The 18969-nt window shown below is 47.5% G+C and overlaps 1 pseudogene; it reads left to right on the forward strand.

Annotated features, from left to right (window-relative positions):
• Window positions 1-871: 871 nt before the first annotated feature.
• LOC117191619 lies at window positions 872-3865 on the forward strand (annotated as a pseudogene).
• Window positions 3866-18969: the final 15104 nt, after the last annotated feature.

Here is an 18969-nt window from a genome sequence, read left to right on the forward strand (position 1 = left end):
CGAATGATTATTAATTGACACTGCAACTCAGAGATCACGTCGGGGTCACCAAATTTTATGTGGAGATAATGTTTTTTATCCCCAATCGGCCGACTAATTATTTCGAATTAAATAAAACTCGGCGCAGAAATAAAATTACGATATGTTCTTTAATGCGTGACATCCAAATTGCAAGTGTGGCTTGCCTGCCCTTTACATTGCCGCTCCGATCGCTAAGTGCAGCTTCGCTCGGCCGACGTCGGTAGGCAGACGCAAAGCGGAGATAGCGAAGAGCGAGCTGGCAGAGAGCGTTTAGCAGGGCAAGCAAGCGCAAAGCTTTAACAAACAAATGAGTGACATAGACATAAGTAACAAACAAAATAAGCGGCTGAGGGCCAAGAATTAGGTGCTATTTGGCAAGCAGCTAATCGGCTGGGCTCTGCTCCGAACACTAGTAATAATGTCGTTGGACTCCCTTTCCTTTGTGACACACTTTATTCTCAAATTCCAGAGTGATACGAGTGCTTGTTTTTTTACCAGTGTTATAGTATATACATATGTGAGCTCCAAGAGAAGGGGGAATAAAATTCCACTCCAGACTCCGTATACTCTGTGATTTCGACTGGTTTCCGTAGATGAAGCAAATGTTTAAGAGTTTAAGGGCAATTTGTGTGTTTCCGAAGCTTTTCGCAATAAGTATAGATTACGTTGACTACATCAATATTTCTGAAGGTAGTGCTCTTAATTGCTAGGGTCAGATGCGACTGAGAGAGGAGTTGCTCACTTTTGAAATCGTTTGCTGTTAAGTTTTCTGTTAATTATTGTGATATTACGCCATTCTGTCAACCGATGTCTAGTAAGACTTTGGGTCGAGCTTTAGCTTAGACAAAAAATGAAGTTATTTGTCAATTGCTTGGGCAAATACTCGTACTCAGGTGGAAAAACAAATACCAGAATGGGGAAGAGGTTAAGATGGGAGACAAGAAAATATCAAATAAAGGGCCAATTAAGGAAGGTGATTGTGCGATTCTGTTTATCTTATCAACGACAAATTTTGACCCCAGGGGCGTCATTTACAATCCTCAATTTGTTTGCATACTAAAGCAACATTAGCCGAAGAGCTACCTACAAAAGAGAAGACGATGTTTCCTGATTCCCAATTCGTAGGCTATTGATAAACAATCAGTGGGGGAATATTCAAATTAGCCAGGTCTCATGTGTGATTAGCCGATTTCTCACACATTTCAAGCATCAAAGCAGACAGCAGACAGAACGGAACAGAACAGAACAGAACACAACAGAGCGGAGAAGACGTTGAGCTGACGGCTGGAGGGATCAGATCCCACAGAAGAAGCCGCCTTGAAATTTACGAAAAGAGCCGCCTATAAATCGCAAGATTTCAGCACTGCCCAGGGCTTTATCTAAAGCTCCATTCGGAACAGTATTCAAAGCATAAAGCGTAACCAATTGATTGCTAATTGATATTGATGTGTTAATTATTTTATAATTATTCTTTATGATCGTTAAATTTTGATATACCAAAAGGCAAGCGAGATCGAACACCAAACTTGATTCAAATTTGTAGATCCCTTTGAACAATCAAGCCTTTCCCTGAGTACTTCTCTCCTGCTCTCCACTCTCATGCTTTTGTTTCGGCCATTTCAAGGTCTGTACAGAAACCGTCTGTTGGGTCAGACCTCCCTCCATTGACCAGAGCAGAGCTCTAACAATGCGGGTTCTGGCATCATTTTCATAGAAACGGCATTAGAAGTTACTCATAAGCAGCGTGGGTTGGATAAGATTAACGAAAGCCCACATAGACATAGCTCATCCTCCCCATTCTCACTTGACTCTTTGCAGACAGCAGAATGAGCTCTATCAACTGCGGTTTCATCGATCCGCAGGGCCAGTTGAGCGCAGCCCTCGCTCGGGACATACGGGAATTCCACACTGCCCTGGACAGCGGTGCCCAGGCCAATCGCCAGGACAATCGAATGCCTCTCAGGTGGGCTCCTGCATTCAGCTGCTGCTCGAGTACGGAGCCTCTCCGAATTTAGTGGATCAGGGCGAGTTCACGCCCCTCCACCATGTGCTGAAGAATAGAAAGATTGAGGCAGGCACTAAGCTGGAGCTGATCCGACTTTTCCTGAAACAACCACAGTTGGACATTGACAGCTATCGAAACGGGCAGGTACGCCAGATGCTGAGGGATCAGTATCCGGAACAGTTCGCGGAGTACCACCAGAACGTCAGCGGAAACGCAGACAACCAATGCAATGCCAACCAGGAGTATCAGTCCCTGCTGGCGGAGAGTATCAAGCGGGGCAAGCAGCGAGCCTTTGAGGCCATCCTCGAGACGGGCATCAACATTAATCATTCAAAATTGAGCGACATCAGCCCCGTGGAGTTGGCCGTAATCTGGGGCAACCACAGGGCGCTAGAGAAGCTGTTGAAGCATCCGCAGCTGAGGCTGACATCGCATTCCAAGCTGCAGAACGCGGTTATCAGTCGCCTGGGTGAGCAGCCGCTGGACGACTTCTGTGACCACCAGCGCTGCTTCCAGCTGCTGCTCGAGTGCGATCGTGTGGACATCAATGAGGCGGACAAGGCTGGCCTGGTGCCACTCTCCTATGCGGTCAAGTATCGCAACACAAAGGTGGCACAGGAGCTTCTACGGCAGGGAGCGTACATCGGGGCGAGAAGCGCGTTCGGAGATCTTCCCATACAGGAGATGGACCCGAAAGTGCTGGAGGAGCACTTCGATTCCTGCATCACCACCAACGGGGAGAAGCCCGGTGACCAGAGTTTCGAGATCATCATCAACTACAAGAATCTGATGAGACGCCAGCGAGAGCCCGGGCAGTCGGACAAGCGGAGCATTGGCCATCCTCACAAATTGGAGGACGAGATGACTCCAATCGCATACATCGCCGATTCCAAGGAGCTGCGTTACCTGCTGCAGCACCCGCTAATCTCGAGTTTCCTCTTCCTCAAGTGGCACCGCCTCTCGGTGATCTTCTATCTGAACTTTCTACTTTACTCTCTCTTCACTGCCTCCATTATCACGCATACGCTCCTTAAGTTCCACGAAAGCGACCACACGGGCCTGACTGCCCTCTTCGGTTTGTTCTCTTGGATAGGGATTGTGTATCTCATGCTCCGAGAGGTCATACAGCTTGCCATGTCGCCGCTGCTGTACTTCAGGTCCATCACGAACCTGATGGAGGTGGCTCTCATTGTCTTGTCGATCCTAACCTGCATGGAAGCCAGCTACGACAAGGAGACGCAGCGCATACTGGCCGTCTTCACCATTCTGCTGGTGTCCGTGGAGTTCTGCCTGCTGGTTGGCTCCCTGCCAGTACTCTCAATTTCGACGCACATGCTCATGCTGCGCGCCGTCTCCAGCAGCTTCATCAAGAGCTTTGCTCTCTACTCGATCTTTGTGCTTACGTTTAGTCTGTGCTTCTACATACTGTTTGGCAAGCCCCAGGTGGATTCCTCCTCTCCGAAGGACAGCACGCCAGAGCCAGCAAAGGAGGGAGAAGATGATGGTCACTTCAACACATTCTCCGTGCCCATCTGGGCACGCTCATCAAGACGATTGTGATGCTCACGGGAGAATTTGATGCCGGTGACATAAAGTTTGACAGCGTCTACACTTACCTGATCTTCCTGCTCTTTGTGTTCTTCATGAGCATTGTGCTGTTCAATCTCCTGAATGGTCTGGCTGTCAGCGATACTCAGGTGGGTTTATATTTTCTTTTCTTCCTCGGCTTTATCCAACTGTTTTCTCCCCTCTCTTTTCCCACAGGCCATCAAGGCCCAGGCGGAACTGAACGGCGCCATTGTCCGCACCAATCTGCTGACCCGCTACGAGCAAGTTCTCACTGGCCGAGATGGACACGCTCAGACCTCATCGTCCCAGTTGAACAAAGGCAGTCGGTTCGCTCGAGGAAGACCATGAGCTAGTCACCGGTTCAATCGTAATTTTCTTCATGCTTTTCTTGAGTTTCACGCCCTCGTGGCTTTTCCCACACTTGGGACCCCACTTGGCAGAAAAGCGAAAGGAGAGAAAATCTTCACTGATGAATCGCCTGATCGGATCGGATGGGCTGTTATATACTCACAACACATACTCATTGGCCGCATTTGCGAATCGCTGGGCTGTGAACAAGCTTGAATTGAAAGAGTGTCGGCACTTCGGTGTGCCAAAGATACATATCTTTACCCCTTGAATCAGGTCGTGTTGATTTTTCTGCCGTGCATTGCACTTTTGAGCTCAGGTCCTAAACGAGAATCACACACCACACACATGCACATTATTATCATTATCATCATCATTATGATAATGACTGTGAGCGAACGAATGCTGATGAAGCCTCATTGTCAATGTCGAAAGTTATGGGATTGGTTAAGGAAACCCAAGGTGGGATATGAAAAGTATTGCGTTCTGCTCTGGCATAGGATCCCAGCTTTAATATTAGAGGGATTCCCCTTCCAAGCAACGATGCGACAATCAACAGACATTGATTAACAACTGTATGTACATATGCATCTACAGTGGGTACACAGCAAGGCAGGCGCGATTAGATACAGGCCAGCGCCGAGCAGCGTAGACATCCAGTACCCTGCCACCCTCCGAGGGAAACAGAAAGCGATGAAGGGGGATCTGTGTGTGCGTATCCAATGAATTAATATTTCATTCTAGAACGCAGTTGTCTGCGTTAGTTGGGCACACACACACATAGTACATATATGCTGGCAGCGTTCCCATTCAATCTACTCGACGGCTGATGCACGCCAGTAGCCCCCGCTGGAAACTTCCGCAGATTCTGGAACTCAGAGGATGCGGGCTATCGGCGACAGGGGAATACTACTAAGCAGAAAGAGAAGGCGAGTTCATATTATTGCCAATTTAATGCAAGAAAAATAAAGAGAGTGGAGTGGGCGATGCCAAAGGCAGAAGAAAGAAAGGCCGTAAACCAAAAGAAGAGGGCCTGTCTCGCTCTCTCTCGTTGGAATTGACTTTGAATTTCGAATATTTCGGTATCTATTTTCATTGCGGCCAAAAACGGAGAGACGATTCCGTGTATTGCGATGCCAGCATCAACGAAAATAGATGCCCAAATGGAAGTGCAAACATCTGAGGGGAGGGGTGGAGTGTCGGGCGTGTGGCCGTGTGTCTTCTGTCAGTGGGTGATTGGATACTGCTTGCTGCTTTCTGCTCGATGGCTGCCCCTAGAGCACGAGGTGCAGGCGTATCTGGAACACCAGCTGCTCGACGGTCTTCTTCAGGAGCGCCGCCAGGGACAGGATGAATCCCAGGAGGCTGAGGGAGAACAGCCAGGGCGTGGTCATGAGCACGGCAAAGAAGACGAGCGTCTCGTCGCCCCGGGCATTGGCCATGCGCCACAGCAACTGGCGCTGGATGGTGCGCAGCTTGAACTTGCTGTTCCACAATCGGTGGCGCTTCGAGCCGACGGTTTCGTTGAAGCCCACGGTCTTCTCGACCAGCCAGAACACCGCGCAGCACAGCAGTGGCAGCACCAGCAGCACGACCTTGACCACAGCGGTCTCCAAGACGAGGTGGTACAAGGCCACCATGCGCTGACGGTGCTCCGGCTGCATTGTGGAGAGCACGACTGCGCCGAGGGACTCCAGCGGGGAGACCCTGGGGAAGGGCCGTCGGAGAGCTCCTCACACTCCGAGTCCGACTCGGTGCGCTCTATCGAGCTGAACTCGCTCTGGCTCTGACAGGTCTGGCTCTGACAGGAGCACGACTCCTCCTCTTGGTCCTCCTCGGTGGGCATCGAGTAGTCGCCCTCGTAGCGGCAGTCGGAGTACTCTTCGCGGGGGTCGTCGTAGTAGTCTCCGCGGCTTACCGGAGAAGCGCCGCCTGTCCAGAGGGAGCTCAACACGGGCGGTGGTCCCATCGAAGCCATCTGTGGCACAGCATTGAATCTGCAGGGGAGCCGGGGGTAAGTTATGTCCTGGGGGGAAGGGGAGTCTGGGCTGCTGCCGCTCACCCATCTGAATCCCCCATCGGAGGGAAGGTGGGGGGTGAGCGTGACCTATTGGACCCATTGGGCGGGACAGCAGAGGACTGGTGTGGATTTGGCCTAGGAAGGGCATCGCATTGAGTCCATTCTTGTCGGCGGAACCTTCGGGGGGACCTGCAGCCCCGGCTGCTGCTGCTGCTGCTGGTCGGTAAAGACGAAGGATCCCAGGGATCCGAAAATACCCCGCGAGCTGGTGAATGGGGAACGTGGATTGTTAATAGTTGGATTCATCTTATTCCAGCACCTGTGAGGAAATATTCGTTCATGGGCTTTGTTTTGTATTTGTATTTTTATTTACTTTATGTTCCCTGTGCTTTCGATATTTGCTGCCGTTCTCTGTGTTGAAGGGTTAAGGAGAGTGGTGGAGGGGGGGGGTATATTTTTGCTTGGCGTTACATCTTCCTTAAGCTGCTGTTTTGTGTCAGAGCCAACCTGTCATTTGTACATTGAATTGCTGCTCGAGAGGTCTCTTTGGAGTCCTCTGTTCCCCGTGTACAAATTTACATAAAATCACAGGAAGCACTTAGGATTAATAGGGGGCACTCATCCCCCTCTACTCCCTCTCCCCCTTTTGGTGGTGTCATGGGTTAAGCATTTGCTGTGTTCGGCATTCAATTTGTGGCTTGATTTCTTACCTTTTATGATGCGCTATACGGCTGTAATCCATGTAGGACATGCACTTTGTTTATCCATTCAAAGGCGCTAAAGAGGGTAGTCCTGTAATCCAAAAGGGCATCCAGTTTATCCAGAGCGAAGGTTAATCCATTCGATGGAGCGCTCAAGCAGACCAGCCAGGCGGTTGACCAGAAGCTTAACGAGGCTTAAAATTTCCAAGAGGCCGCCAGCCGGCAAGTGTCATTGCAGTCCCTCCAGTCGACTCCACTCCAGTCCAGTTTTTTCCCAAACTGTGCGACGTGAATAACTTTGATGATTTCTTGGCCCAAAGGCGCCCACACAATATAAATACTCCTCCCTTTTTTGTCAATAAGTTTATTTTCAGTCGTTACATTTACGAATAACAGGCGACTTTTTCTACTCAAATCAAATATTAAAATTAAAAAACGAAACAGTTATTGGTTGATGTCCTTCAGCTTCTCTGGATCAGTCTACTCAAGCCAAATCAAATATTAAAATTAAAAAACGAAACAGTTATTGGTTGATGTCCTTCAGCTTCTCTGCATCCGTCTTGGCGGCCCACAAGCGGCACCCAATTTTTTTATAGTCATCGCTGCACATGACTATCGCCCTCAAATACTCGGCCGGCACCCCAGTTTCCTCTGATAGTCTTAACATGGGCACTTTTTTTTTTCCTTAAAAACGGCAGCAATTTTTTGCATTGTCTTCGAATTCCTTGAAACCATACCTCTTATTGCTGTGTAATGTTGGTTCATTACGTGGTTTCCCAAGGTGCTCAATCTTCCAATCATTTTGCCGCATAGTTTGCACTTGCAGCCATGCACGGGGGGCGAAGCCTTAGGGGAAATCGGTGTTTTCAAATTGTCCTTTCAGTACTAAGAATGACTTCAGTAAACATGTCTAGAGAATTAAGAAGTTATTATATGTATTTTTTTTAAATTTTACTTATTTACTTACTTACTCGAACCTCCTGCTCCTGCTTCTTCTCCACGTGGTGCACTGGCTCAGACGAATCATATATTTCATCAGAAATAGTACACTCCATATCATTGACTGTATAATCAGAAATCCTCCGTATCACCGTGCATATTGTCAATATCCTCAATATCGTGAGTTGTGGCCGACTCCTCCGTATGACCGATCATATTGTTGTCAATAGCCTCAATATCCTGAGTTGTGGCCGACTCCTCCGTATCACCGTTCATAAGGTTGTTAATATCCTCAATATCCTGAGATATAATCAGAACAGAAATATTCTGCACCGGAGTAACAGGCTCAGCATACTTCGCGTGCGTCGTCCCCGCTGAATGGAATACATTATTAGAAGAATATAATATAAATGTAACTAATTTACTTACCCTTACGTTGATGGTCCAGAAAAAACGAGGTGGAACGTTGTGAGTTGCTGCGGACACCGCAACTCTACAGTTATACCCGATACTAAGTCAGTATGGCTCTACTGCGGCAGACGCCGCTAATATTGAACCACACGACAAAGAGTGCGTGCGAGAGAGACAGAAAATCAGTCTGAGCGTGACGTCGGGCGCTGCGTAGCCAGTGCAAATTGATTTGTTCCTTTTGGCTACAAAAATGATCCGATCTGATCCAGATTCAGCAATCTGATAGATATGGTCATTGTCTATGATTCTGCGTTTTTAGTTTTCTCGAATGTGCAATAGTGTGGATGCAACAGATTTTCGTCCTTTGTGGGGGCGGAAGGGGGTGGGGCGAAATTCTGAGATACACGTTTTATAGTGAGATCTAAGAGAAGTGCGGATACCAAATTTGGTTACTCTAGCCTTAAAAGTCTCTGAGATTTGTGGATGCCCCAGATTTTCGTCCTTTGCGGGGGCGGAAGGGGGTGTGGCGAAATTTGGACACTAAACGGTCAAGGTCCGATATCACAGGAGTGTGGATACCAAATTTGGTTGCTCTGGCTCTTATAGGTTCTGAGATCCTTGAACTCATATTTTGCAATTGGCAAAGCCGACCATGAAACCTGTGTGTTAGAGAGAGACAGAGCGAGAAAAAATGAAATTGTTTTCTTGATGCTGGCTATAATAATAATACGATCGAATTCAGATTCCGCAGTCTTAAAGATATGGTCATTCTCTACAATTCTACGTTTTTGCTTTTCTCATATCTTTAAAATTGTGGATGCCACAGATTTTCGTCTTTTGTGGGGGCGGAAGTGGGCGGGGCGAAGTTTTGAAATATTTTTGTATGGTCCGAGCGCAAGCCGATAAAGGAAAGACAGCGGCAGTACGAACAGGCCAGGAATCGGATAATGGGGGACGAACTCGATGAGAGTATCCGAACGGGAGCAGTCAGAGCACAGCGGGCTCGGGACAGGTTTCAGGGGCGAAAGAGAAGGCGGCTCCAGGTGTGTGCTGCAGTCCACTCGGCAATTCGTCAGGAGGACAGGCCATTCGCACGAGTGAAGTTGGGCCCGAGGACGCTGATGGGACTACTGGATACAGGGGCATCGGTGAGCCTTCTGGGGAAAGGTGGCCTGGAACTGATAGGAGAATTGGAGCTGAAACTTCAAGACATAAAGAAATTCTCAGTACAAACAGCGGGCGGCACTCCTCATAAAATACTGGGACATGTGTCGACAGTAATGACGTATGGAGGCCAGAAGCAGACTATGGAGTTGTTCCTGTGTCCCTCGCTGAAACAACCGCTGTACCTAGGGGTCGATTTCTGGCGGAAGTTTGGTCTGGCTCCGCATATAGTAGGCCTAGAACGACACAAGGAATTAGCCGAAATTGATGCTGAGGTGCTGACTAGGAGTAGACCAACGGAACCGCACGAATTGACGCACACGCAGCAGACACGTCTGGACCAGGTGAAGAACAACTTCAGGGCATTCGACACACATGGTTTGGGAAGAACGACGCTCGAAAGGCACGAAATTCAATTAATCGAGGGAGCCGTACCCGTATAGGAGCGATTCTACCCGGTGTCTCCCGCGGTGCAAGAGCTGTTGTTTGCCGAGGTGGACGAAATGTTGCGCCTCGGAGTCATCGAAACCAGCGAGAGCCCGTGGAGCAACCGCGTGACGCTGGTACGTAAGCCGGGAAAAAACCGATTGTGTCTGGATGCGCGGAAACTAAACAAATTAACCGTGAAGGATGCTTACCCGCTGCAGAGCATCGAGTCAATTCTGAGCCGCGTAGAGGATACGGTGTACATCAGCAGCATCGATTTAAAGCACGCATTTTGGCAGATAGAGCTGGAGCCTGAAAGTCGGACGTACACAGCATTCACGGTGCCGGGCAGACCACTCTATCAATTTAAATCGATGCCCTTCGGGTTGTGCAATGCAGCCCAACGGCTGTGTCGGTTGATGGATCGAGTAATTCCACAACGACTCCGAAGCCATGTCTTTGTATACTTAGACGATCTACTAGTTATTTCCCGGACGTTTGAGGAGCATATACACCTGTTAGAGGAAGTGGCCAAGTGTCTCAAGGAGGCAAACCTGACAATTGGAAGAAAAAAATCGAAATTCGGCTATAAATATTTAAAGTATTTAGGGTACATCGTAGGCGACGGCGCACTTAGGACAGATCCGGAGAAAGTACAGGCGATCACCCAAATACCAATGCCAAGGAACGTGAGACAAATCCGGAGATTTTTGGGGACAGCTGGCTGGTATCGGCGGTTTATCCGAAATTTCTCGGCACTCTCGGCTCCTCTGACAGACTGTCTGAAAGGAAAAGGGCAATTTAAGCTGACGGAGGAGGCAGGAAAATCGTTCGAGGAGCTCAAAAAAGCACTTACCAGTGCCCCCGTGCTACATCACCCAGACTTTAAGAAGCACTTCTTCATCCAGTGTGATGCGAGCCACGTGGGGATTGGAGCAGTTCTCTTCCAGAGGGATGATGAAGGAGCAGAGCACCCGATCGCATTCTTTTCGGCGAAGCTAAGAGGGGCACAGCTCAACTATAGCGTGCCAGAGAAGGAGTGTCTGGCGGCGGTAAGAGCCATAGAGAAGTTCCGTGCATACGTAGAACTGATGCCATTCACGGTGATAACAGATCACGCGAGTTTGCAGTGGCTCATGCGATTCAAAGCACTGGATGGGAGGCTAGCCAGGTGGTCGTTGGCTCTCCAGGCTTATGACTTCGAAATCGAGCACCGCAAAGGAAAGGAAAATATCGTCGCCGATATGCTGTCACGTCCCTTTGACGTGGACGCTATCGACTTCCTGGAGTTCGACACCACAGCATTCGAGGATGAAGAATACCGAAGAAAAATTGAGTCGGTCCAGAGCGATGAGGATGAATTCCCAGACCTGAAGGTGGAGGAAGGACTGCTGTTTAAGCGCACACAATTTGGCCGGCCGGAATTAGAGGAGTTTTCGTGGAAGCTATGGATCCCGGAAGCCCTGACGAGCACACTGATCCAACAGGCTCAAGACAGCGATGTGGCAATGCATGGAGGAATCGCGAGGACACTGGGACGGCTGCGACAGTTCTATTATTGGCCCCGGATGACCGTGCAGGTGAAGGCATATTTGGCTGATTGTAACACCTGCAAAGAAACAAAACATTCAACACAGGTTCACCGTCCACTCATGGGGGCCGAAACCAGAACCGAGAGGCCGATTCAAAAACTGTACCTGGATTTCCTGGGTCCATATCCGAGGACTCGAAGTGGCAATGTGGTCATACTAACAGTCCTCGATCACATGTCCAGATATGTCTGGTTGAAGGCTTTGCCTAAGGCGACGTCTTCGGCCGTGATCCGATTCTTGCACGCCGAGGTCTTCGCGCAGTTTGGCGTGCCTGAAATAGTGCATACCGATAATGGAAAGCAATTTGTGTCAGCTGAATTCTCTCAATTCCTGGATAGGAGAAGCATAACGCACCTGAAGTCGGGGAACTATGCACCGCAGGCGAACGCGGCCGAACGAGTGAACCAGACTGTACTGGCAGCAATAAGGACATACGCTAGTGAGGATCACACGCGCTGGGACGAGAAGCTGACGGAGATCCAGTGTGTGGCTAGGAGCGCTATACACACGGGTATCGGGACGTCGCCATACTTTGTGTTGTTTGGGCAGCACATGTTTACTAGCGGCCGAGATTATAAATTGGCACGCAGACTGGGCGCCCTAAATGATGCACAAATGTCACCCTTGGCGAGGAGTGACAAGATGGAGATAGTCCGAGATGAGGTCCGAGGAAACTCTCATGAAGCCTACAACAGAGCGAAGAACAGGTATAATCGAAAAGCTCGAGAAATTAGGTACTCACCGGGTCAGGAGATATATAAGCGGAATTTCGTGTTGAGCAAATTTAAAAACATAACATCCGCGAAGTTCAGCCCAAAATACGTCAAGTGCCGAGTGATTCGGAGTATGGGAAACAGTCTGTACGAGCTGGAGACGTTGCAAGGCTCACGTATTGGGTTGTTTCACGCAAAGGATCTGAAGCAGTAGCCCAGGCATCTCAGTCGATGTAGCCAGAGACTCTCAATCTCAGGGTGTGGGCGATGGCCTACGTTTGGGGCCCCTTAATTGAAAAAGCCCGCCAGCTTGGCACTCCCGTTTCGGCGGAGTAATCCTGGAAACGGTAGTGTGGTGTTATGGGCGGTTTTGGAGAGAGCCGATAGGTATCAGGGCTGGAGAAGAAAGAGACAGGGCATCTATAGTGGATCCTGGGAAGCAGTGGCAGAGTTGCGTGGGAGAAAAGGAAACGGGGCGAGGAAGAAAAAAAAGAGAGAGTTTCCGGTGGAGAATACTGGAGGCCGCACGTGCCCTGAAAGAAAAAAAGGAAAAAATCGGTGATCGTTGAGACGACGATCCCACCAAGACATCAGCGGCAGGCATCAACATCAGCAGAAGCGGCGGACATCGGCAGCAGCATCCCGGTACTGGTCAGGCCGGAAAACTGATGCGAGCACCGTCAGCGGAGCACCGGCACCAAGGGACCGTCAGCGGAGCACCGACTGGAGACACGTTTCTGTCCCCACACACCAGCCCCCCGGGGAAAGAATCCGGACTTCAAAGCAGAAATACACACACACGATTCACACACACCCACCTTCATCCACCCACATCACACACAACCCACGCATGTATACCCTCATTCATAACACATCGCATAACATCACCACATTTCGCACATCTACACCCGTCCGACCCACAATTAAACAATATATCACGATCATATAAAAAAACACCACGATCAAACGTAAACATCAGCAAGCATCAGGAAGCAACAACTTCTATCAAAGGGGGCTGCCCATTCGGCCGAAATAGGGTTTATTTTGTTGTTAGTATTTTTGTGTTAGTATTTGTTTCCTTTATATAAACCTAGATTATTAATTAATAATGTTCAAGTTAAATAAGAAAATATAATGGATATAAAAATGAAAATTTGAAAAGAGTCATGAGTGAATAGAAAACGGTAGTTGGGTGGGACGAGAGCGAGAAGAAGAGCGGGACCCTGAATATGAAAAGGGAGCGAATTCAAAAGGTGGCGCTCATGGAAGGGTGGGACCCTGCTAGGGATAACGAAACCAACTATCCCCGCTGACGAAAGTGCCAACGAGGACAAGTCTGTCCTATAAATTAGATTTGTTTTTTTTTTATGTTTTTTTGTTTTGTTCAATCCGTCCCCTGGCTTATCGGGTCGGAAACACCCCTGACTTCCCCGTGAGCTAGCTGGGAACGATAGGCCAGGGTGGCAAAGAGGCGGATCATAACAAACTAGACGCGGAATTATGTGATTTTTATCGGTCCGTATCGTATAGCAACAAAATATCTGTAAACGTTCTTCCTTCTTGATCGTCGTATTCGAATAAATGTGTGTTGGCATATCGAGTACATTGGTATTTCTTATAATACTATCGATGAGTAAATACCAAAACCATACATGCCCCGTTACTTAAAACATAAATAAAGAACACAAAATAAGACAAAGATGTACATTAATTTGGGAGGTGTAAGAATTGACGGGGTGGACAGTGCCCTTGTTAATGTATTATGCGGGATATACTGGGACCATCTGAAAGGCCGGAAAGTGCAAAGCCCGAAAGCACAGGAAATTGCCAACATGACGTTATCGTTCGGTGGAGCCCAAGTTTGCGACATAAGTGCAGCAGGAGTGATTAATTTGTACTTTTTATACCCGATACTCAAAATGAGTATTGGGGTATATTAGATTTGTGGTAAAAGTGGATGTGTGTAACGTCCAGAAGGAATCGTTTCCGACCCCATAAAGTATATATATTCTTGATCAGCATCAATAGCCGAGTCGATTGAGCCCTGTCTGTCTGTCCGTCTGTCCGTCCGTCCGTCCGTCCGTCTGTCCGTCCGTCCGTCCGTCCGTCCGTCCGTCCGTCCGTCCCCTTCAGCGCCTAGTGCTCAAAGACTATAAGAGCTAGAGCAACGATGTTTTGGATCCAGACTTCTGTGATATGTCACTGCTACAAAACTATTTCAAAACTTCGCCCCGCCCACTTCCGCGCCCACAAAGGACGAAAATCTGTGGCATCCACATTTTTAAAGATACGATAAAACCAAAAACCAAAAATCGTAGAGGATGACTATATGTTCTAGAGTGTAAAATCTCAACCAGATCGTATAATTATTATAGCCAGAATCAAGAAAACAATTTCATTCTTTCTCGCTCTGTCTCTCTCTAACACACAGGTTTCATGGTCGGCTTTGCCAATTGCAAAATATGAGTTCAAGGATCTCAGAACCTATAAGAGCCAGAGCAACCAAATTTGGTATCCACACTCCTGTGATATCGGACCTTGACCGTTTAGTGTCCAAATTTCGCCACACCCCCTTCCGCCCCCGCAAAGGACGAAAATCTGGGGCATCCACAAATCTCAAAGACTATTAAAGCTAGAGTAACCAAAATTTGGTATCCGCACTTCCGTTAGATCTCACTATAAAACGTATATCTCACAATTTCGCCCCACCCCCTTCCGCCCCCACAAAAGACGAAAATCTGTTGCATCCACACTATTGCACATTCGAGAAAACTAAAAACGCAGAATCATAGACAATGACCATATCTATCAGATTGCTGAATCTGGATCAGATCGGATCATTTTTGTAGCCAAAAGGAACAAATCAATTTGCACTGGCTACGCAGCGCCCGACGTCACGCTCAGACTGATTTTCTGTCTCTCTCGCACGTACTCTTTGTCGTGTCGTTTAATATTAGCGGCGTCTGCCGGAGGAGAGCCATACTGACTAAGTATCGGGTATAACTGTAGAGTTGCGGTGTCCGCAGCAACTCACAACGTTCCCCCTCGTTTTTTCCTTAAAAACGGCAGCAATTTTTTGCATTGTCTTCGAATTCCTTGAAACCATACCTCTTATTGCTGTGTAATGTTGGTTCATTACGTGGTTTCCCAAGGTGCTCAACCTTCCAATCATTTTGCCGCATAGTTTGCACTTGCAGCCATGCACGGGGGGCGAAGCCTTAGGGGAAATCGGTGTTTTCAAATTGTCCTTTCCACTTTCAGTACTAAGAATGTCTTCAGTAAACATGTCTGGAGAATTAAGAAGTTATTATATGTATTTTTTTTAAATTTTACTTATTTACTTAAGTCCGGATCCTCCCGAACCTCCTGCTCCTGCTTCTTTTCCACGTGGTGCACTGGCTCAGACGAATCATATATTTCATCAGAAATAGTACACTCCATATCATTGACTGTATAATCAGAAATGTTGTGAATATTGTCAGAAATGTTGTCAATATTCTCCTCAATATCGTGAGTTGTGGCCGACTCCTCCGTATGACCGTCCATATTGTTGTCAATATCCTCAATATCCTGAGTTGTGGCCGACTCCTCCGTATCACCGTGCATATTGTCAATATCCTCAATATCCTGAGTTGTGGCCGACTCCTCCGTATCACCGTTCATATTGTTGTCAATATCCTCAATATCCTGAGATATCATCAGAACAGAAATATTCTGCACCGGAGTAACAGGCTCAGCATACTTCGCGTGCGTCGTCCCCGCTGAATGAAATACATTATTAGAAGAATATATTATAAATGTAACTGATTTACTTACCCTTACGTTGATGGTCCAGAAAAAAAAGTACAAATTAATCACTCCTGCTGCACTTATGTCGCAAACTTGGGCTCCACCGAACGACAACGTCATGTTGGCAATTTCCTGTGCTTTCGGGCTTTGCACTTTCCGGCCTTGCAGATGGTCCCAGTATATCCCGCATAATACAATAACAAGGGCACTGTCCACCCCGTCAATTCTTACACCTCCCAAATTAATGTACATCTTTGTCTTATTTTGTGTTCTTTATTTATGTTTTAAATAACGGGGCATGTATGGTTTTGGTATTTACTCATCGATAGTATTATAAGAAATACCAATGTATTCGATATGCACATTTATTCGAATACGACGATCAAGAAGGAAGAACGTTTACAGATATTTTGTTGCTATACGATACGGACCGATAAATATCACATAATTCCGCGTCTAGTTTCCTGATTTCAACTTTCATAAAAATAAAAATAAAATAATTGTAAGGCAACATATATTAACCCTAACCGATCGAGATATTATACTGCAATTAGTTTTATGCGATATTATACTGCGATATGATACTGCGATAGGTTTTATGCGATATTATACTGCGATAAGTCTGAGGCGAGTTATTCGACGATCAGGAAAAATAGAGAAAAGAGTGAAATAAGTTAATAAGAGTAACCCAAGAACCGCGCCAAGATGGATAAAAAGATAGATTCAGAAATGCATAAATTGTCATGTTTCGATGAGGACATAAAGGAACTCAATCTGTTCGATCCGTATCAGGACATAGAGGAAGATATGTTCGAGCCGTCGCAATTGTCGTGTTTCGATGAGGACATAAATGAACTCAATCTGTTCGAGCCGTATCAGGACAAAGAGGCAGAGGAACATCTGCCGTGTGGACCGCTGGTTAGTACATTGCCTATGGATGTTGACGACGACGACACTGAAGGTGAGTAGATTGTGGCAATTACATTGGAGCAGGTGAATCAGACTTTTCTTCCTCCAGGTATCGTCGGTAACGATGATCTGGTCAACGATATTGGTCGCCTTCAAGCGAGCAGGCCCCCGAAAATCTGGTAGCGGAGCCATTGGAAGAACTGAAAATGCAAGGAAACATAATGAATGGACGCATTAACATGACTGTAAATTTACAGAAACTAAGCGACTCAGAATTTTCCATTTACATGGATGAGTATCACATGCCGTGGTACCAATATGCAAAAAAAGGACCGGTATATAAATGGAAAATTCTTGCAGTCGCTGCAATCCCAATTAACGGGAATGAAATTCATTATTTGTATTTCCACATTTGTCCCGTTTCCAAAACATCTGCACTAGGCAGGAATGCGGTCAAGGAAGGACTCGATTTAGTATTGAGGGAGGTTGAGAGTGGGGGCTTGTCAAGTCAACTGTTGGCAGTTGGATCCGACCACTGCTTGGCAAATTTCATGCCGTGCAAAAGTGTAAGGGGAAAATTCCCCATATTGTGGGATCTGCCCCACCTCAAAAAGGTTATCCTAAAACATTATATACATGAGGATGTGCTGTTGTCAAATATGTATGTCAAGGAATACAGGAAAGAAAATTACAGAGTATTGTTCGGAGCAGAACACAGCCGATTAGCTGCTTGCCAAATAGCACCTAATCCTTGGCCCTCAGCCGCTTATTTTGTTTGTTACTTATGTCTATGTCACTCATTTGTTTGTTAAAGCTTTGCGCTTGCTTGCCCTGCTAAACGCTCTCTGCCAGCGCGCTCTTCGCTATCTCCGCTTTGCGTCTGCCTACCGACGTCGGCCGAGCGAAGCTGCGCTTAGCGATCGGAGCGGCAATGTAAAGGGCAGGCAAGCCACACTTGCAATTTGGATGTCACGCATTAAAGAACATATCGTAATTTTATTTCTGCGCCGAGTTTTATTTAATTCAAAATAATTAGTCGGCCGATTGGGGATAAAAAACATTATCTCCACATAAAATTTGGTGACCCCGACGTGATCTCTGAGTTGCAGTGTCAATTAATAATCATTCGCGATCGACATTCGTTAGCCCTAGCAAATTTTCGGCGGTTAAACACAATTCGGTGCTAAAACACACTTACATACACCTACATACACGCATTGCTGGCTATTAATTTCTCTGTCGCGACAATTCGGTCAGTGCAGTGCGGTAGGCAGTGCAGCGAACTCACTAATACACACAAGCGGAGTACAAAGCGGAATCGGACAGCTCGCACAGCTAAAGGCATTAGCTGTAATCCCTTTGCTTTCGGTTCCCACGTTTATACGTATACAGGGTGTCTTTTTCGGTCGTGCTGAGTGACTCTTTTAAAACCTCAACATGGCAGCACCTGAGCCTACCAATGTCGCGAACGCAGCAATGCCGAGTGATGTAGATTTCTACAAGCACAAGGCCGAGGCCATCGCGCGCCAACTAAAGGCCATGGATCGCTTTCTCACCAAGGAAGAGCTTGCCGAGTTAGATGAGGCAGAACTTCAAGCTCGCTTAGAGCAGATCGAGCGAATGAATGCGGATTTCGGTGCCGCTCAAACGAGCCTTGAAAGGCTGGATTTCCTGCACTTAGCCCATGATGCCCGGCTGGACTTTTCGAAAGCTTATGTCAAGGTTAGGTCCAGGCTGTCGCGGGAGTTGATGGCTGCTCGCACGGTAAATGTTGCCAATTCAACGGCTCGGCATACTCTCGAGGGGAATTCGTCGTTGTTCGCCTATAATAGTATAGGCCGTTCTCGAATGCCCGAGTTGCAGCTTCCGCGATTCGGGGGGAACTACATGGATTGGCCAGAATTCCACTCGATGTTCTCGACAATGGTGCACAAAGACCATCGTATACCAATCATCGAAAAATTCCAATATCTTCGTGGATGTCTAGATGGTGCTGCGCTGGATACGATTCGTTCCTTGGAACTTTCTGAGGAGAATTACGACAAGGCGTTGAATTTGCTAATGTTGCGATTCGATAATAAACTGTTACATTTTCAGGCACACGTCAAGGCTATCTTCGGGCTGCAAGGGGTGGAGAAGGGCTCAGCTATCGGCTTGCGCGCGCTCAGCGACAAAAGCGACCGGCCGAGGAATCGATCCAGCAAGAGGCCACGACTGTGCTTCTAGCAAGCTGGTGTTCTAGCCCTCCCCCTCGATCCAGAAATCTCAGCCTAGCCAGAACGTGTTGCTACCTACTGCCCTCGTCCATGTAACAGATCGTTATGGAGCACTTATCCCATGTCGTGCCATTTTGGATTCTGCA

This window comes from Drosophila miranda (assembly GCF_003369915.1).
Source record: "Drosophila miranda strain MSH22 chromosome Y unlocalized genomic scaffold, D.miranda_PacBio2.1 Contig_Y1_pilon, whole genome shotgun sequence".
In the NCBI taxonomy this organism is placed as follows: Eukaryota; Metazoa; Arthropoda; class Insecta; order Diptera; family Drosophilidae; genus Drosophila; species Drosophila miranda.